This window comes from Macrobrachium nipponense, chromosome 1 (genome assembly GCF_015104395.2).
Source record: "Macrobrachium nipponense isolate FS-2020 chromosome 1, ASM1510439v2, whole genome shotgun sequence".
In the NCBI taxonomy this organism is placed as follows: domain Eukaryota; kingdom Metazoa; phylum Arthropoda; class Malacostraca; order Decapoda; family Palaemonidae; genus Macrobrachium; species Macrobrachium nipponense.
In genome coordinates, this window is record NC_087200.1 from 107,285,483 (window position 1) to 107,307,334 (window position 21,852).

Sequence of the window (21,852 nt, forward strand, 5' to 3'; positions counted from 1 at the left end):
TGTACTTTGAGTATATATATCTTGATGCAATACTAAACTGCTTTTATAAGAATTCAAAATCATACGAAAATATCTATCGAAGTACCATAAGATAATTTCTCCCAGCGAACTATGATCTGGAAATTTCAAACATTCTTAGCACCGTTATGTTTGACTAATACATACATTTGTAGAAATACCGTTCAGACCATAAAGGTAATGCAAATGATATCAAAAAATTTTATTGAGAGTTATTACATAGGTATTAGGGTAAAATATATGCCTCTGACGCTGTTCTATGCCAAAAATATTGAGTTACATAAGTGCACATTTAGCTTTGGATGTGTCGATTTGTGTCATGCTTTTATGTTTAAAATGTGTATGAAAATATATTACGTACAGGGTATTTTTATTTCTGCACAGAAATCGTCAAGGTACCTCAGGAAATGGATCCCCTGAGCATGGGCCCAACTTGATACGAGAGAAGATCCCTGTGAACACTTGAGGGGCTGTGGTCAGCCTGAAGCACAGGACTTCGAACTCTAAGACCTTATCCCCGAGAGAGAAGCAAAGGAACTTCCTGGATGTCGGATGAATAGGGATTTGGAAGTATGCGTCCCTCAAGTCTATCGACAGCATGAAGCCACCTTCCCTCACAGCTGCCAACACTGAACGTGGGGTCTCCATCTTGAACTGTGTCTTCCTGATGAAGTGATTCCAGGTGGATAAGTCGATCACAGGTCTCCAACCTCCCGACGCCTTGGGCACCAAGAAGATGTGACTGTAAAACCCCGGAGATGGACGCACCACTTCCTCTATCGCATCCTTGTCCAGCATCTTCTGCACTTCCTCCCGAAGAGCTAAGAACTTCAGAGAATCCGGAAGATATGCCCTCCTGAGCTGCGGCTTGTCTGAGAGATGAGAAGAGAAGTCGAATATCAGTAGGTACCCGACCCGAAGGACATCTACCACCCACTTCTCCACCCAATAACTCAGCCACTTGGCCCAATGGCCCACCCAGGACCCTCCCACCCATGGCACAGGAGAGGAAGAGGCACCTAACCTACTGACGGCCCCCTTTACCTCTCCCTGGGGCTCCTTCTCGGTCTTAAGGAACAGGAGCGAAAGGGATGTTGGTCCTCTGACCTAGTCTGGGACGAACGGGGAGGCCCTGCCAAAACTGAACTCCTTGATGGCCTACCAGGTGACGATCTTCGTGACTGCTGCTAGGCAGGGGGAAGAGGAGCCGGACCTCTCCGAGGACGAGACTCCGATCTATCGCATCCTCCAGTTTGGTCCAAGGGAACAAAAAATGAGACTCCAACAGATCCCCATTCCTCAACACCAGCAAGGACTCAGGGTCAACTGATCTTTCCATCCTGGATAAAGCCATGTCTCTTCTAATCAGGAGTAGGTTAGCCCATAAATTAACACTAAGGTGAGCCATATACGAAAACGCCTTGCCTCCGGACTGCAACAAACTGGCATGAGAGGACGCAATCACCAACCCTTCTAGGGACCTGTCAGAAGCTACCATGGCAATGACCATAGACCAGAAGTCCAGCCAAGAAACTGTCTGCAGCATGGAGGCTGCCATAGATTCCAACGCTGAGGCATCTTGTGGAGATAACGATGGAGCTACTGACCTCACCTGCTCCAAAGTCAATCCCGGCTTCAGGCGAATGATGTCTGGGTTAAGATGACATGACATCAAAAGGGAAGAGTTCATAGCATAGTACTTCCTATGCCTCAAGAGAGGTGGGGGTAGCAGCCTGGCAGAGCCCCTAGAGTGAAGCAAACCGTCCCGATCTGAAATAGAGGCGTTAACCTTATGCAAGACTGATTGGATGTGCCCCGACAAGGAAAGTTGAAACAAAGACTTAGGATCCTGTGTAACTCTAAGCCAGGCTTCAAGGAGGCACCTTGAGATCCTTACAGCGATGAATAAGTCTTGGAGACGGAGAAGTGGGAGCGCCTGCAACATGTGCACGAACGGGGAGGTTGCAACACGCTTGCGACTTGATGCAGAGGACAAAGCACCAACACTCAAGAACACGGGCGCGTTGCTCCTCACTCGCAGGCGGAGAAAAAGCAAAGTCCTCAGCTTTCCAACGCTTGATACACCGACATGGCGGAGATGGGGGAGAAGGAGAGGAAGACAGCATTGGCTCCTTATGCAACCTCTTCGCAGGAGGTGGGGACGATACAACACGTTTGCTTCCAGTCCTCCCAGCCGACATGGCAGCCAATTTATCTTCCAAAACAGAGTACAGGCTCTGACAACATGGAAGGGAGATGCAACGAATCAGATGGCAGAGATGACGTCACGGCAGCAAACGATGACGACACAGATGAGCAAGGCAGCGCAGAACAGGCTACTGGGAGTGCCGTCATCAATGGAAGTGACATCATAAGCGGCAATGATGTCACGGCTTCCCCTCGATCTGACCGGGAAGCAGACACCACTGGCGGAAGGATACAAAATGACTGACCCCGTGACGTCACTAGCAGGGCTGACGCCACGGCTTCCCTCCGACTTGAAGAAGCAGCAACTGTCACTGGCGGAGCAATACAAAATGGCTGACCTCGGCTACCAACAATGATGAGGCCAGGAGGAGGGGGAGGACCTGGAAAGAATGAAGAGGGTGGTATCGAGCATCCATGAAGTGCATCAACAAACCCTCAGGACGGAGAACCCTGTAGGCCCATCAACTTCCAAAGCAATGCCACCTTGGATGCCTCCGACTCTGCAATAAAAGACAATGATGAAAAAGCCTCCTCCCACTCAGGAATCAAATTAACTCCTGGAGAAGAAGGGGTAACACTACAAAAATCAGCTTGAGGGCCTCCTGATACTTCCAACGATGAATCGATAGAAGGAAAGGAAGGGGACAAAGGCACACCAATATGGGTTGTGACCGCAGCAGGAGACAAAGCATCGGGAGGAGGAGACCAAAAAAAACATCTCCCACAAAGGAAGAGTAGAAACCCTATGATGCTCTCTCTTGCTATAAAACAACTTCCACTGCTCTTTAGGCCTCGCACGGCATTCCATGCAAGGATTCGTTATTGTACAAATATTAGCGACATAGAGGCTGAGAAGGAGCAGAAGAACCCATAATAACAGCACACAAACACACACAAACTAAACACAATCGAAATGGGTAATGATCCGGGTAAAGGCTGAGAAAGGTCAAAACAACTCTTGCCCAGGAAGTTAAGAAAAGACTGACACGGTGGCATAGGTGTGTGGTCCTTGACCACTCTTCACCCGATAAAGCACACATTGCCAGATCTCACAAGATTCCTTGCTTTCATCTGCGATTTAACCGGATCTAGCTAGGTGCTAGAAATTAACCTATTGTTAAGACCTCAGGTTTGTTGCGTATGAACAATGTAATTTTTCACAAAAATCTATTGTGTATATAGTATGTACCCTATTCTCAACCCCTGCCTTTTTACATCTCACTCACCAAACAAAGAGTGAGGAAAAGAGAACACTAAAACTGTTAGGTCAGCCCGTGGGTGAACAAGGCTACTAGCTGAGTGCCACTTTCTTTTTATTTTATCTGGGACTAAAGTGTCTATAACCCATTTTCAGTAAACAAAATAGACTATGTATAGACTAAAATTTTTGTATGTGACATCAGTTTTGTACATTTCAAATGTAGTTACCCAATTACCAAATACTTGCCAAGCTTATTAGTAGTTTGGTTCTAAATTTTGTAAATAATGTTATTGCATTTATAAGTTACTGTACTGCCATAGGAAAATATAGTATTTCATTAATAATGATTAAATATTTATACAAGTGACAAATTACCACCTGTGACACAAATGCCATTGATATTTTTCCCATACATTCTATCTACCTGTATTCCTAATTTAATATACCTTACCTTATAAAATCTTATGACTGTTGTTTGCTATGCATACCTTCATTACCAATACATACTGCATTACATTACTGTACGTACAACTATTTATACTATGTACTATACCTGTAAAATGTAATGCAAGCATTTTCATTAAAAATCTCATATTTTGCAGGTTCCCCTCCAAACTATTTAGTGCTTGCAGTTTATTAATAGCCATATGATGGCAGTAAGTGAGGGAGCAAGCCAGGGCTGGATTGAGGGGGGGAGGGGCCTCCCACCAATAAAGACATTTTAATTTAATAAGGTTAGTATTATAATTGGGCACTTATATTACCCATACTAGCCAAATTGAACACTTTATGATTAAGTTTGACAATAACATGATGCTCGTACATACAAATGTTACGAATGTTTGTCACTATGGTTGTAAGTTGTGTTTCAAATTGTAATGATTTGTGGCTGCAATATAACATACCTCAGTATTCTTTGTATTACAGCCAAATCAAGTTTCTAAGACATGTCATAGTTAGAATACAACCTAACTCGTTAATCTATATGTCTCATGTGAGATAATAGCATCTAAAAGTATATCTAAATTTACTTAATTATAATAAAGGGATACACTAGTCAAACTTACGGTTCCCTAGTGTTCAGATGAAATGTTCAAAGAATTGTAACTATGTGTAAAAAATTATGGTAAGAACACCTTATGCTCATTTTATTTTGTTTATGCATTATTAACCCTTTAACGCCGATTGGACGTATTAAACGTCGACAAAAATTGTCTATCGGGTGCCGAACCGACGTATGGTACATCGACGAAAAAAATTTTTAAAAAAAATTTGCGGAAAAATAGTTATAGGCCTATTAGGCGAAAACTTTTGAATCACGCGCCTTGGGGGATGCTGGGAGCTCACGGATCAATTGTTACCAGGGCGCGCAAGCGTGAATTTCTTTCTTCTCGCACTAAAATGCATCAGCAACACATCTCAGAAATTATTTTATCACGTTGACATAATTTTTGCACCATTTTATATTAGCCGTTACATGGAGTATTATATATGAAAATGTGTGCAATTTCATGTAGAATATAACAAAAAAACAACCCATGGTTGTAGCTTTTATCAGTTTTGAAATATTTTCATATAAATAATGATAAGTGCCAAAATTTCAACCGTCGGTCAACTTTGACTCTACCGAAATGGTCGAAAAACGCAATTGTAATCTAAAACTCTTACATTCTAGTAATATTCAATCATTTACCTTTATATTGCAACAAACTGGAAGTCTCTAGCACAATATTTCGATTTATGGTGAATTTATTAAAAAAAAAAAAAAATGTTCCTTGCGACAGCGCGGTAACTCTTCCGAAAAAATCAGACATTTTTTCGTCCAATTTTCGTAATGTTTGCACCATTTTAAATTAGCTGTTACATAAAGTTTATATGGAAATGTGCGCAATTTCATGTAGAATACAACAAAAAACAACCCATGGTTGTAGCTTTTATCAGTTTTGAAATATTTTCATATAAATAATGATAAGTGCCAAAATATCAACCTTCAGTCAACTTTGACTCGACCGAAATGGTCGAAAAACGTAATTTGTAAGCTAAAACTCTTACTTTTAGTAATATTCAATCATTTACCTTTATTTTGCAACAAATTGGAAGTCTCTAGCACAATATTTTGATTTATGGTGAATTTATGAAAAAAACCATTTTCCTTACGTCTGCACGGTAACTCTTCCGAAAAAATGATCAGAAATTTTTTCGTCTGATTGTCGTAATGTTTGCACCATTTTAAATTAGCCGTTACATAAAGTTTAATATATGGAAATGTGTGCAATTTCATGTAGAATACAACAATAAACAACCCATGGTTGTAGCTTTTATCAGTTTTGAAATATTTTCATATAAATAACGATAAGTGCCAAAATTTCAACCTTTGGTCAACTTTGACCGAAATGGTCAAAAAATGCAATTGTAAGCTAAAACTCTTACATTCTAGTAATATTCAATCATTTACATTTATTTTGCAACAAATTGGAAGTCTCTAGCACAATATTTTGATTTATGGTGAATTTATGAAAAAAATAATTTCTTACGTCCACACGGTAACTCTTCCGAAAAAACCAGAAATTTTTCGTCCAATTGTCGTAATGTTTGCACCATTTTAAATTAGTCGTTATATAAAGTTTTATATATGAAAATGCGCGCAATTTCATGTAGAATACAACAATAAAAAACCCATGGTTGTAGCTTTTATCAGTTTTGAAATATTTTCATATAAATACTGATAAGTACCAAAATTTCAAACTTCGGTCAACTTTGACTCTACCGAAATGGTGAAAAAAACGCAATTGTAAGCTAAAATTATTATATTCTAGTAATATTCAATCATTTACCTTTATTTTGCAACAAATTGGAAGTCTCTAGCACAATATTTCGATTTATGGTGAATTTATGAAATGACAATTTGTCGAAAATTGCATTTTTCCTAACTATAGAAACCTGAGGTCCTTTAAAGGGGCCGGCCGGCTAATGCCGTTTTTTAAGGACAGGACTTTGATATTCATACCACTTAATAAGGTGACTTGGGACATCTCCAAACCGCATATGATTTTCGCCTCTGACCTTCGGTTTTGTGACGCCAGGGCGATTTATCCCGAAAATAACCATTTTTTCAAATTCTACTCCCCCCTTGATATTTAATATTAAGACCTGGGATTACTACCATATATAGACCTGATGTAGACCTCCAATCGAATGGAGAGTTTTTTTTCTAAAAGTCATTTTTTTGCTAGATGTGAATTTTTCAATATGGTAAAAAAATAAACCCTATAAATCAGGAGAAAAAAATTTATAAAAAAATTACGAAACAAAAATTGGAAAAAAGGGCTCTATTTGATTGTTCTATAATGTCTTTCTGAGTTATATACCAAATTCCAATGTTATAGCTTTAAAACTAAGTAAGAAGATAGATTTTGAAGGTCAATAAGTAAGAATTTTTGAGATACGGGGTTGGGCGTTCAAGTATTTCCTTCGTATTTCTATAAAGACAATGTTAATAAATAATGATTATTATGAATGTATATTTCTTTTTTGTGTATTAATAAACCAAAACTATTTTATTTATCATAATTTAATCATAAATGATGATCCCTTTGTTCATATATCGCAGCCTGGGGCACTGCTTGAGGCAAGATGGGGCACTCCTTCCTACGCAATTCTCTCTCTCCCCTTCACTAACTCGGCTTATTACAGCGAATTTTCTTCTTCTGTATGTTAGCGAGATGTTTTCCTTGGTATTTTTCCTCTTTGGCATGATGAAATTCTTGCCCAGAACAAAGATAAACGTAAATGCAAGAGAATGCCATGAGGTGAAACTCGAAGGCGTACTCTTTTTTTACAAAGACAATTTAAAAAATCAAATCAGTTATTATGAATTTCATATTCCATTTTGGGTATTAAAAAACCAAAACTTTGTTATTTATCATAAATGAAGATCTCTTTGCTCAAAGATCGTAGCCTTGGGCACAGTGTGACGTGTGCTGTCAAGCAAGACGGGGGCGTTACTAAGCAACCCTTACTTCGCAACCCTCCCCTCTCTCTTCACTAACTACGTATATATTATGATATTCTGTAATAATACTTGAGCGATTTTTCTTCGTCTGTATGTTAGCGAGATGTTTTCCTTGTCTTTTCCTCATTGGCATGATGGAATTCTTGCCGAAACATACATAAACATACGTAAACGCAGGCGAATGTCAGAGGTGAAATGGAACGTGTAGACTACTTGAAGTCTGTGATCACACTAAATCAGGACTGGACTTGGTAGCTGAGCCTGAAGTCTCCCCTTCTCAATCGGGGAATGCTATAGAATGCCATTTCTCCCAATTTCTTTGACAATAATTATTAAAATTTACGATAATAGAAGAAATATTGCATTTTCTTGTACGGATCAATATTTTAGGCTTATTGAGTTACGTTAACTAATTACCCTGTAACTACGAAAGTAAAAGGAATTTTGACGAAATATTTCGTATGCGTATTCTCAATTGCCATATGAAGCTCCATGAATTTTTTCATGACTTTGCATTTTTCGCCCTATACCACCATATATAGGGGTTCCGGCCGGCCCCCTTAACAATAGGAAGTAGCTAGCGGCAGCTGGGACGGTCGTAAGCTTCGAACAAGGGGAGAACGGTAGTTAACTGCTTGTCCGACAGTGCGCGCGCCTGCGCGCCTGAGAGGTAAGAATCACTTTTGCTTTTGGCCCATGCAAAATACGCAGGAGTGAGGGGTGGCATGAGGTGGGACTATATGTAAAGGACCTCAGGTTTGTATAGTTAGGAAAAATGCAATTTTCGACAAATTGTCATTTGTTCCGATACGTAATACAAGCCCTCGGTCCTTTAACAATAGGAAGACTTACTTCTTGGTGGGAGGAATCTGAGTCTTTTGATGAACAGACTGGTGTTCGTCCAACCCTGGAATGCCTCCCTGGTCGTAAGAGCGAGGGAGGGGTCCAAGCCTCTGTCCGATTGATCGGGGTGTGCACCGCAGGACCAATGGCCAGACCTCTGAGCCAAGTACTAAGAGAGAGGCAAGCGTATCTCTTCGTACCAGCAAGCAAGAACTTGTTCCTGACTGCAAGAGGCAACATAAAGTTATGGGTTTGTCTCAAGTTGGCATCCACTTCCTCCCCCTTGTTGGAGAAAGTGGTGGATATATGCTCCTATCCCTAATGAAAGGGATAGGTTGGAGCTCGGTCGAGTAGCTTACCTGCATCAATTTCCTTTCCAGCATGGTGACGACCGTGTCCCTCTGCCCACAGGTCGAGGTAGAGAAAGATGGTGAAGAGAAGCCAGTCACACTCTCATTCGCACATTCATTCTCCCAGTCATACCAGGAATCGATGCTGTTCTGCCTGCTCGGGTGCTGGGTAAGCTTACACAACGTGTTGAGCAGCCACCACAGGTCCCAAGGAAAAAGTATCCAAGGACTTGTGGGCAATATCCCGAAGGTAGAAGGACATGAAGGTAGTCTGGTTGGCCCAGACACCTGCCTTCAGGACCTGCGCCAGGGAAAAGTTCTTACAGAACGCCAAGGAGGGTCCAATACCTCTGACTTCGTGGGCTCTCGGACGAAGGGTACGGGTGTCGTCACTACCATCAGCCTCGTACGCCCTCCTGATCACCTCACGTAGCCAGAAAGAAAGCGTGTTTTTGGATACTTCTTTCTTGGTAACCCCAGTGCAAACGAAGAGGCGTCGACACTCAGACCTGAGGTGTCGAGTTCTCTTCAGATAGCGCCGTAGCGCCCTCACAGGACAAAGCAGCATCTCATCCGCATCGTTATCGGTGAAGTCCATTAGGGAGGGGATTGTGAAAGACTCGAACCTGTCGTCAGGGATCGACGGATTCTGAGTCTTAGCTACGAAGTTCGGGACAAGATCAAGCGTCACAGATCCCCATCCCCTGGTATGTTTAACATTGAAGTTCCCCTACTCTCTTCGCCGATGCCAGGGCCAGCAAGAAGAGGGTCTTGAGGGTCAGATCCCTGTCTGACGACTCTCGGAGTGGCTCGAAGGGTCTTCGAGTCAAACTCCTAAGGACGAGAGTCACATCCCACTCAGGGGCCTGAGTTCCCTGGGTGGGCAAGACCTTTCGAAGCTCCTCATGAGCAAGGAAATCTCGAACGAATTCGAGATATCCAGTCCCCTCAGTTTCAGGACCAGGGCCAGGGCGGCTCTGTATCCTTTGACTGTGGGTACTGAGAGGAGCTTCTCTCGGCGAAAAAAAACGAGGAAATCCGCTACCTGCTGAAGAGTGGCTCTGAGAGGAGATAGACCCCGTCTACGACACCAACCGCAGAAGACGGCCCACTTCCCCTGGTACACAGCTGCAGAGGACTGTCGGACGTGTCCAGCCATCTCTGTTGCTGCGCTGCGAGAAAAGCCTCTCGTTCGCAAGAGATAGTGGATAACAGCCAGCCGTGAAGTTGTAGGGACTGGACTGCTTGGTGGTACCGTTCTACGTGTGGCTGGGCTAGAAGGTTGTGCCAGTGGGGCATCTCTCTCGGTGCTTCCGCAAGTAGAGCCAGCAGGTCCGGATACCAAACGGCCTGTGGTCGTTTGGGAGCCACCAGGATCATCCTGAGATTTGGAGTGGCCAGCGCTCGGCTGATCACTTTCCGAATCAGACAGAAGGGAGGAAAGGCGTACACGAAGAGGTTGTCCCAGGGGTGTTGAAGAGCATCCTCTGCAGCTGCCCATGGGTCCGGCACGGCTGAAAAGAAAACCTGGAGTTTTCTGTTGTGCCGGGTGGCGAACAGATCCACTACTGGACGCCCCCACAGGTTGAAGAGCCTTTCCGCCACATCTGGGTGTAGAGACCACTCGGTTCCTATCACCTGATCCCGACGGCTGAGCTTGTCTGCTACTACATTCCTCTTGCCTGGAATGTAGCGTGCTGACAGCTCTATTGAGTGAGCCGTGGCCCACTCGTGCACCTGCACGATCAACTGGTGTAGCGGAAGAGACACTAGGCCCCCCTGCTTGTTGACGTATGCCACTACTGTGGTGTTGTCGCACATCAACACCACCGAGTGTCCCACCAAGCGGTCCTGGAATTCTTGGAGAGCGTAGAACGCCGCCTTGAGTTCCAGGACATTGATGTGAAAGTGCTTGTCGTGATGGTCCCACACTCCTGAAGTCAGCAACTCCTCCAGGTGTGCGCCCCATCCCTCGGTCGATGCGTCTGAAAACAGCAACATCTCGAGGGGGGGAGAGAAGGAGTGCAAAGAGGCACTCCTCTTAAGAGGTTCCTGTCGTCGAGCCACCAGGCTAGGTCCTGCCTCACCTTCTCCGTGAGAGACACGGGGAAGTAAGGTGGATCCTTTGCCTGTGACCAACTCTCCCTTAGTCTCCACTGGAGAGACCGCAGGTGAAGACGTCCGTGAGGAACTAACTTCTCGAGTGACGACAGGTGGCCGATCACGACTTGCCATTGCTGAGCTGCCTGTTCCTGCCGAGACAGGAACTGGACGGCTGCCTCCCTGAATTTGCTGATCCGCAAGTCTGCGGGAAAGACTTGCCCTGCTACCGTGTCGATCAGCATACCCAGGTACTTCATCTTCTGCTTGGGTTCGAGATCGGACTTCTCAAAGTTCACCACGATCCCCAGATCGCGACAAAACTTGAGGAGTCGATCTCTGTCCTGCAGCAACTGCGAGCGGGAGCTCGCCAGGACCAGCCAATCATCGAGATACCTCAAGAGACGTATCCCATGCGAGTGGGCCCAAGCAGACACCAGAGTGAACACTCGCGTGAACACCTGTGGGGCGGTTGACAGACCGAAGCAAAGTGCCCTGAATTGGTACACCGTCCCGTCGAAGATGAAGCGGAGGTACTTTCTGGAGGACTGATGGATGGGTATTTGAAAATACGCGTCCTTCAGGTCCACTGAAAGCATGAAATCGTTCTCCCTGATGGAGTCGAGCACAGATCGTGCAGTCTCCATCGTGAACCGAGTCTGGCGAACGAAACGGTTCAGGGGAGAGAGATCTATCACCGGTCGCCAGCCCCCCCCCCCCCCGATGCCTTCTCCACCAGGAAAAGCGGCTGTAAAAGCCGTTGACTGATCCTCTACGATTTGTACAGCTCGTTTAGTCAGCATGGTCTTGATCTCCTGTCGAAGAGCGTTGTCCTTTGATGAACCCCGGACATAGGTTTGTAGATGGACCGGGTTGGAGATGAGGGGTGGCCGAGATTCGAAGGGTAGTAGATATCCCTCCCGAAGGACATCTACTATCCAGGTCTCGGCGCCGTAGCGCTGCCAAGTTGCCCAATGGCTCGCCAGGCAACCACCCCCCCCACTTCCGGCAGCAATGGTGATGGGGAACGCCGGTCTCTAGCGTTTCCCACCCCCTCGCTTCGACTTCTTCCCAACCACCGCCTCGGGGGAAAGGGGAAAGGGGGCTGGGAGGAGGGCTGATGTCGGCCTCCCTTAGCAGAAGTCGAAGCAGCAGGAGTCTTCACACGGGGCTTAGACGGGGCAACCGTCTTAGCAGCCGAGGAAGCGCTAGCTAAACTCTTAGGCTTAGCCGCAGTAGCTCGAGGTTGCCCAGAAACCTTCAAGACTGCCTGGTGAACCAGTCGGTCACTGTCATCAGTGCGCTGTCTCTCCACCGCAGCGTCCACCATCTCTCCAGGAAAGAGAGAGGAGGAACTCCTAATAGGTCCGTTACGAAGACCGAGTGCCACCTCACGCCCAGCCCCCTTGGTCACTCGGGTAAGGACTGCGTCCCTACGACGAAGAACCAAGTTGGCCCACAGATTAGCAGTCTGATGGGCGAGGTAAGAGATGGCACAGTCTCCTGAACGCCGGGTCGTCTTCAAGAGCAGAACTCCCGGAGTCGGCCGCGACTTTGGATACTGTGAGGGACCACAGATCCAACCAAGAGACTGCCTGGAATGCTGCCATAGCGGTAGATTCCAGGGCGAGTGCCTCCTGCTGCGAGAAATGATATTGTTAAGATACAATAAAGTTTGTTCATACTTACCTGGCAGATATATACAGGCGGTCCCGGGTTACGACGGTTCCGGCTTACGACGTTCCGAGGTTACGACGCTTTTTCTTAAATATTCAATGGAAATTCCGTCCTGGGTACGACGCTTGTTCCGAGGTTACGACGCTGACGCTTCCGACGCTCCGAGTTAACGACGCTTTAAAAAACGCATGCTATGATAAAAATCCTTATAGTTTAGCACAGTACATAATAAAAATATGTTTTTGGTTAACATTAACAACAAAAAATTTTGAGGTTATGATGATTTTTGACACTTTTTTTTTGTTTTTTTTTTCGTATTTTTTGAATTTTTTTTTTACTGACGCCGCATATGCGGAAACTAGTTGCGGGCGAATGAATACACTAGCTTGGATGCGCAGTTTAAAAAAACAGTCCAAAAGCGCAAATATAATGAAAAATCATTGCTTGTTTCCAGTACATAATTAAAAAAAAAACTAAGTTTCTGGTTAGATTACAACACAAATTCCAAGGTTACGACGTTTTGTTATGCTTTTTAACGATACCTCATATGCAGAACTAGTTTTTGAGCGGAGGTGCATAAATTAATTAACGCTATTAAACTGTATGGTAAATTGACGAACAACGACCTCGGGACGGTCGAGGACGCCAAGTGTAACAATACGAAAGGACGCCACTTCAATCGCGTGCCTGCCTGCATTCCACTAGGTTGTGTGCTGAGACGTTGCTGAAATTCCTTGCCATTTTCGCTAATTTACAATGGCTCCTAACGCCAAAGTACTTCCTCCGATGATAGTCATCCAAGAAGAGGAAGGTCATCACGATGGAGGTCAAAATATGACGTGATAAAGCGTTCGGAGAAGGGAAAAACTAACACCGAAATAGGCCGTTCTTTAGGCTTGAGCAGGACCACGGTGGTAACCATTGTGAAGGATAAGGAACGTATTCTGAAGCACGTTAAGGATGCTGCACCGATGAAGTCAACGTGATAAACGAGAAGCAACGTAGCCAGAGCATTGTTGAAATGGAGAAATTGCTCATGATCTGGCTGGAGGACCAGAACCAGCGACGTGTTCCGGTGAGCTTAAGTGTGATCCAGGAGAAGGCTAGAGCGCTGCATGAGGCAGTAGTGAAAAAGTTTGGCGAAGGCAGTGCTGGTGGTGAATTTTCCGCGAGTAGAGGTTGGTTTAACCGTTTAAGGCTTCCGTGCAAATTGCATAATGTGAAGCTGCAAGGTGAAGCTGCTAGTGCTTGATAGCGAAAGCAGCAGAAAGTTTTCCAGGTGGTTTGGCTGAGATAATTAAGGATGGTGGTTACACGGCTGACCAAGTCTTTAATGTGGATGAGACTGGATTATTTTGGAAAAAGAATGCCAAATCGAACGTACCTTTCCAAGGAGGAGAAGTCAGCACCTTGGCCATAAAGCTGGAAAGGAGCGACTGACTTTGCTGTTTGGGGCCAATGCAAGTGGTGATTTGAAACTGAAGCCCTTGCTGGTGTATTTGGCCGAGAATCCCAGGGCTTTCAAGGGCATTTTCAAGAGTCAACTCCCTGTGATTTGGAAAATCTAACAAGAAGGCGTGGGTTACCTTAATGGTCTTCGAAGATTGGTTCAATGACCATTTCGTGCCAGCATTGGAGCGGTATTTGACTTCGAAGGGTCTGCCTTTTAAGGCCCTCTTAGTCCTGGACAATGCCCCTGGTCACCCTTCAAATTTGAGCGACATGCATCCTAATGTGAAGGTGGTGTACCTCCCACCCAATACCACATCGCTGATACAGCCATGGACCAGGGAGTAATAGCAAATTTCAAGGCTTACTACCTTAGAAGGACCATACGTTTTGCTTTGAGGGCCATAGAGCTAACAAGGAGTTGACACTGAAGCAATTCTGGAAGGGCTACAACATTGCAGATGCAGTGAAGAACATTGCAAGTGCTTGGGACGAGGTGAAGACGACCACTTTAAATTTAAATGGCCTGGAGGAAACTGTGTCCACAGTTTGTTTGCACAGTTTTGAAGGCTTTGACCAGGCAGAAGACGTCGAGACTGTGACGAGGAAGATCGTAGGTGGCTAAGCAAGAGGCTGCAACTAAATCTTGAACCTGATGATGTAACAGAGCTGCTGGCTTCCCATGGAGAGGAATTGTCTGCAGAGGACTTACTAGAACTTGAACAACAAATGATTGAGGAAGAGGAGGCGGCACCAGAGCCAAAACCCAGGTCATTAACTGTGAAAGGCTTGTCAGAGGGTTTACTCATCTGGAGAGAGCTTGGCTTCTTTTGAGGCAGAAGACCCTAACGTTTCTAGGTTTGACAAAAATCAAGAGCGGAATCATGGATTTGGTGACTTTCTACAAGGAGACCCTGAAGGAGAAGCAGACGCAAGAGAAGTTGTGCAGTCCAGGCTTGACACTTTCTTTCACAAGTCTCCAGTACCACCACCTCCCACTCCTAGTCCTGGTAAGGAATTCTGAACTGTGTTTTTACTATTTTATGTGTTTACATAGTGTACATATTAAAATGTGTTAATTTTTTAATGTAACAACTAAATGTAAGAGTAAATTGTAACTTCATTAATTTTCATCATTTGTAATTTTATTGCAGAAGTGGTGACAGTTCCAGATCCCCCTGTACTACCTGTGACAGTTCCAGATCTCCCTGTACTACCTGTGACAGTTCCAGATCTCCCTGTACTACCTGTGACCAGCCCATTCCACAGTTCCAGATCCCCCTGTACCTGGACCCTCTGTATCAGCCCGCCCACCTGCACGTGTACAATCAGGTAAGCAATTTCATTTTTCTCATTTCATGTTGGAAATTGTTTACACCCTACATACAACGTACACTAAACTTACATAGTGGTTACAATGTGTTTGATGTTGCATAACCTTATTATTATTTTTTTTTTACCATTTCAGACCCCTTTGATAGTGACAGTGACCAGATGACCCTGAGCCTTTCCATGGTTTTGATGCCTCGCCCTATACATCAGGTAAGGAATCCTTAACAAATTTGTATAAAATGTTTTATAAATTGCTAATAGAAATTTTATTAAAAGTGTACATATGCTACAATTACATCCACCTTATAATATATTTATGTACCACTATCATTCTTTCCATGTAGATGTTCCATCATCAGTTGATACAAGTATCACCTCCCCAGAGCCCAAATCAGTTGATACGAGTAGTATCACCTCTCCCATTCCTTCAGGTAAAAGAATTCTTCATTTTTTATATTGAACATACGTATTACACACTACATATCAAACAGTAATAACATGTGCAGTAGTTACAGTAGTAGTAACTATCATTATATATTTTTTATCATTCCAGACTCCCCAAGCACCTGCCCATCCCACTCCATAGCCCAGCCACCCACTCTCATGTACCATATGGACCATCCCAGTAAGCAAGCCAACCACTAGAATTTGGTAAGGACATTTTTTTTTATTAAGTTTTAATATTACATATGTAATAACCATGTTATGTATGTATACATACTATAATCATATGTACTATTACATTATCATTCCAGACTGGCATGCACCTGTGACTTACATAAACCAGACCTCTACATAGCCTACATGTCTTCATTTTGCTGAAGGTAAGGAATTCTCAGTTGTGTTTAATGTTTGCATACGTACAAAAATTTTGTACACCTAAGTGGTTACATACTGTCCCTTTAATATTAATTCTTCATTCCAGACTGCCCATCATCCTAGCCTGTTATCTGTGATAAAGCACACTGAAGTTAGGTTTGGAATGCATCCTTATCATGAATGCTCTACAACCTCCACCTCCATCTCCCACAACCTAGGTAACAGCTTTGAGACTCACTAAAAGTTGGTAAGTATGTAAGGAATTTCTAAATTAAGTTTTATACTACAGTTATATGTGATATTAAACCATGTATGGTGCATATTACTGTATGTAACTTACTATGCATAGAGTACTTACTGACAAAATTATTTTTTGTACATTCCAGAACCCCCTGATGATGTAGGCTATTGGGGCCACATAAGACTTTGTCCCATCCAGGGTTACGATGATGCAAAATATAAACTAAAGGTAAGGAATTAATTAACATACATTAACTCTTTTAGTACTCTTGATATATCTACAGTAATTAACATATGCATCACAACTTTCTGTAGTGTATATTTTGTACACTAATTTTGTTACTTTTTCCTTCCAGAACCAACATTTTTCACACAACTCCAGGTTGTTACTACAAGTGTCATCAAGGGATAACTACTACAAGTAGAAGCACCATTTTTGGATGGAAAAAAAACCCTTCAGGAAAGTATACGTATCACATGTAACATGTAGTGTAACAAAGTATGAACAGTAAGGTTTTTACATACAGTAGTACATATTACATACGTACATAACTTTTTTTTACAGGAATTTCCACCAAGTTTGATTATGTACATATGTACATGTTATAAACCACTGTACGTATGGTTACTGTATGTAACTTACTAAACATACATAACATGACTTAACTTTGATACTTTTTTGGTACATTCCAGAAAACCAGGACCCCCTCCATGATGCAGGCTATGGGGCCACATAAAACTTTGTCCAGGGTTCTACATAACATAAAGGTAAGGATTATACATATAGTAATTAACATACATTAAGTAAGTTTTATGCTAAAAAAGTGACCAAGATCTCTCACATGGATAAGTGATCAAGGTCCCTCATGGAATTGGTACTGTACACTCCCTGCTGAACAGGGGGTGTAGACCAATCATTTACAATAATGCATACCAGTTGATATTAAACCACTGTATGGTGCATATTACTGTTATAACTTACTATGCATAGAGTACTTACTGACAAAATTATTTTTTGTACATTCCAGAACCCCCTGAATGATGTAGGCTATGGGGCCACATAAGACTTTGTCCATCCAGGGTTACGATGAATGCAAAATTTAAACTAAAGGTAAGGAATTAATTAACATACATTAACTAAGTTTTATACATGTTATATATGTGATATTAAACCACTGTATGGTGCATATTACTGTATGTAACTTACTATGCATAGAGTACTTACTGACATACTAATTATTTTTTGTACATTCCAGAACCCCCTGAATGATGTAGGCTATGGGGCCACATAAGACTTTGTCCATCCCAGGTTACAATGAATGCAAAATTTAAACTAAAGGTAAGGAATTAATTAACATACATTAACTAAGTTTTATACATGTTATATATGTGATATTAAACCACTGTATGGTGCATATTACTGTATGTAACTTACTATGCATAGAGTACTTACTGACATACTACATAATTATTTTTTGTACATTCCAGAACCCCTGAATGATGTAGGCTAGGTGCCACATAAGACTTTGTCCATCCAGGTTATGATGATGCAAAATTTAAACTAAAGGTAAGGAATTAATTAACATACATTAACTTTTTTACTCTTGATATAACTAACAAAGTAAGAATTATAAACTAAAAGTAAGGAATTAATTAACATACATTAACTCTTTTACTCTTGATATCTATAATTTACATATTGTATTCAGGACTTTGTGTAGTATTTTGTACTAATTGTGTTATACTTTTACCTTCCAGAGCTACCAGACTGGGATTTTAGTGTACTCCAGGATCTAACAAATACATCGTACTACTACGAAGTGTGCAGTGCATAACATGTAGTAGTGTTTAGTGTATACCCTAAGGATTAAGTGTAGTACATTGTGCTTTTTAGTGTCACAAGAGTTTAATAAAGAATTATACCTTCAAGAACCATCCTTGCCATTGGAATAACCACTACACATCATGCAATCTACTTGCATGTCACACAGGTAAGGTCTCTAACTTTTTCTTAGTTTAAGGCATATTCCAAGTGTCGTTCCGGCTTACGACGATTTTCGGCTTACGACGCGCCTCAAGAACGGAACCCCCCCCGTCGTAACCCGGGGACTGCCTGTATATAGCTGTATTTCTCCGAAGTCCGACAGAATTTCAAAATTCCCGGCACACGCAGTGGTCGGCCAGGTGGTTAGTACCCATTCCCGCCGCTGGGAGGTGGGAGTCAGGAACCATTCCCATTTTCTATCTAGAGGACGTCCCCACAACTCCACAGTTCTTGGCACACCTCCTGATGTAGATCCACTCGGTCGGCAAGCAGTTGACCTTGCCGACTAGGAGATCCGCACGGACGTTTCTCCACGCCTGCAACGAATCTCGTCAGAATCGTTACGTTTTGCGTTTTCGCTCACAACAAGATCTCTCTCGCTAGGTTGAACAATGATCGAGAGTGAGTCCCTCCTTGTTTTTTTATGTATGCCAGAGCTGTGGTGTTTGTCCGATTTTATCTGAACTATCTTGTGTGAGACTTTGTCTTCGAAAAATTGTAGAGCCAAGCATATGGCCGCTAGTTCTTTGAGATTTATGTGCCAGTACACCTGTTCCCCTCTCCAGGTGCCTGACACTTCTTCCCCCCCTAGTGTAGCTCCCCACCCACCCCGTGGTGGATGCGTCGGAGAACAACACTAGGTCGGGGCTCTGAAGTTTGAGGGATACTCCTTCCGAAAGCTTTAAAGGATCGAGCCACCACTTTAGGTGATCCTGTACTTCTCTCGGAATTCTTAAAATTGCATCTAAATTTTCTTTGTCCTTCCAATTCTCCTTCAGGAAAAACTGGGGAGGTCTGAGATGTAGTCTCCCCAAGGAAAAAAACTTCTCCAGCGAGGAAATGGTCCCCAGCAGACTCATCCATTCCCTCACCGAGCATGATTCTTTCCTTAAGAAGACTGATATTTTGTCTAATCCTTGTTGTTGACGTCCCTGGGACGGAAAAGCTCGAAAAGCCACTGAATCTATCTGAATCCCCAGATACACGATGGACTGTGTGGGGATCAGTTGTGACTTTTCGAAATTCACCAGAAGTCCCAGGGACTTCGCTAGAGTTAAGGTTAATTGAAGGTCCTTCAGACACTTTTCTTTCGATGATGCTCGAATGAGCCAGTCGTCTAGATATAGAGAGATCCTGACGTTTGCAAGATGAAGCCACCTCGCCACATTCTTCATTAAAATTGTGAAGATCATTGGTGCCGTACTCAATCCGAAGCAAAAAGCTCTGAATTGGAAAACTCTTCCCTTCATGACAAAACGCAGATACTTCTTCGATTGGGGATGAATCGGGACGTGGAAATATGCGTCTTGAAGGTCTAATGACACCATCCAATCGCCTTGCCTTAAGGCCCCAAGCACTGACTGAGGTGTCTCCATCTTGAACCTCTGTCTCTCTATAAAAAGATTTAGACTGCTCACATCTAAAACTGGCCTCCAACCTCCCGACTGTTTCAGTACCAGGAATAACCTGTTGTAGAAACCCGGGGATTGAAGGTCATCTACCTGTTCTATTGCCTTCTTCTCGAGCATTTTTTCGAGCAGATTGAACAAGATCTGTTGTTTTTCCAGCTGGTACGAAGGTGATAGATCCCTGGGCGTCGTGCACAGCGGAGGCGGCTTCAGGAATGGTATTTTGTATCCTCGCTCGATGACATTGAGCGACCAGGTGTCCGCCTCTATCTTTCTCCAGGCTTTTGCAAATAACTGAAGCCTGGCTACTACTGGTGTCTGAAGGACTACATTCTCATTTGCTACCTCTGGGTTTAGACGGGGCTCTACCTCTGGAAAGGCCTCTTCCTCGAGGAGGAGGTCTCAAGGAAGCACCACCTCGAAAGGGCTTTATTTTCTTGGAAAACTGTTCTTGCAGAAGTCGAAGGAACTACAGGACGTCTAGAAGATTGCGCTAAGAGGTCCTGAGTAGCTTTTTCTTGCAGACTGCCGGCTGCATCTTTAATCATAGCCTGGGGAAAGAGATGGTTCAAGAGAGGGGCGAAAAGCAAATCTGCCCTCTGTGCTGGAGATACTGACTTCGCAGTGAATTTGCAGAAGAGAGCTCTCTCTTTTAAGAGCCCTGCACAAAAATGCGAAGCCAATTCCTCTGAACCATTTCTGACGGCCTTATCCATACACGCAAGAACGCTGGATAGCTCCCCCAGGCTAATTGAACCTTGACTATGAGCCTTTGTGTCTAGCAGTCCCAAGCACCAGTCCAAGAAATTGAACACTTCTATTGTCCGAAAAAGGCCTTTAAGATGGTGGTCCATTTCAGCAGGAGTCCACGCTACTTTTGCCGACGAAAGGAGAGACCTCCTTGGTGCGTCGACTAGACTGGAAAAATCACCTTGCGCAGATGCGGGAGCTCTTAAACCGACATCTTCGCCTGTATCGTACCAAATGCCTGCCTTGCCGCATAGTCTTGAAGGAGGCTGGGCAAAAGAAGACTTTCCCTGCGCTTTTCTCGACTCCATTCAATCTTGAACCTTTTTGAAAGCTCTTTTAGTTGAAAGAGACTTCGTCATCTTAACAAATCCAGGAGTCTTGCTGGTTTTCGACAATGAAAACTGAGAAGGAGGAGAGTGAGGAGCTGCGGGTTGGAATTCGTCTCCAAAAGAAGCCCGAAGCAAGCGAACTAATACTTGATAAACAGAAGAAGCTGACGTAGAAGGTTGATCCTCGTCTGTTTCTTCTGAAATACTACTCAATCCTCCTTCTTCTGAAGGAGCGGCAGAGGGGCCTCCTGAAGAAGGTGGTAGAAGTCCTTTCGGTCCAATCTTTGATGAAGAGCGCTGCTGTGATGTACTAGGTGCGTTCTGTATATTAGTATCCATAGGTTCAGGAATAGAAGTGCTTGTTTCCTGAACAATCTCTCGATGGGAGTCTCTACAAATGTTAGAGTGTAGGCGAGCGTCCGGACAAATATCACGTTGCGAGGCCTGATGAGTGTCCAACAAAACGTCATTCATAACATCTGTACGGGTGTTCGTAAACTTGTCACACTCGGCGTCCATCCGAGCGCCACACCTGGCGTCCAGCCGAGCGTCACGCTTGACGTCCAGCCGAGCGTCACGCCTAGCGTCCAGCCAAGCGTCACGCTTGACGTCCGACGGAGCGTCACGCTTAGCGCTCCGCTGAGCGCCACGCTAGGCGTCCATATAAGCGTCCAGCTTAGCGTCCATATCCTGATTCTCAGCTTGCAAACCGCCTTGTTTAGCAGCAGAAAGAACGTCAATTTTCGGATAAAGCGAGCCCCTATGAGAAGAGAGGGGAACGCTTCGAAGAGAAGGGCGAGTTTTCTTCCTCTCGATATACGAATCTTTCGGAGGAAGTTCCTTGCGCTCTTTACCCAACCGCAGGTGAGATGCACGAAATCTATAGGGTGTAGAAACTGGTGAAAGAGAAGAGCGATCCGAAGAAGTGGGAGACCGCTTAGATCTTTTGATCGGCAATTTATCATCTTTTCTTCTACAACGCGGTTCTACCTCTCTCTCAGCTAGCAACGAAGCAAGTTGTTGTTGCATCGAACGGATGACTCTTTTTGTTGGAGACAATTCCTTTTCAGG

At 43.8% G+C, this 21,852-nt stretch overlaps 1 protein-coding gene across 6 annotated transcripts in view; it reads right to left on the bottom strand.

The window, feature by feature from the left end:
• LOC135219535 (alpha-1,3-mannosyl-glycoprotein 2-beta-N-acetylglucosaminyltransferase-like) overlaps positions 1–21,852 on the bottom strand; it is a 386,065-nt gene that overhangs the window by 213,805 nt on the left and 150,408 nt on the right. The window lies entirely within an intron of this gene.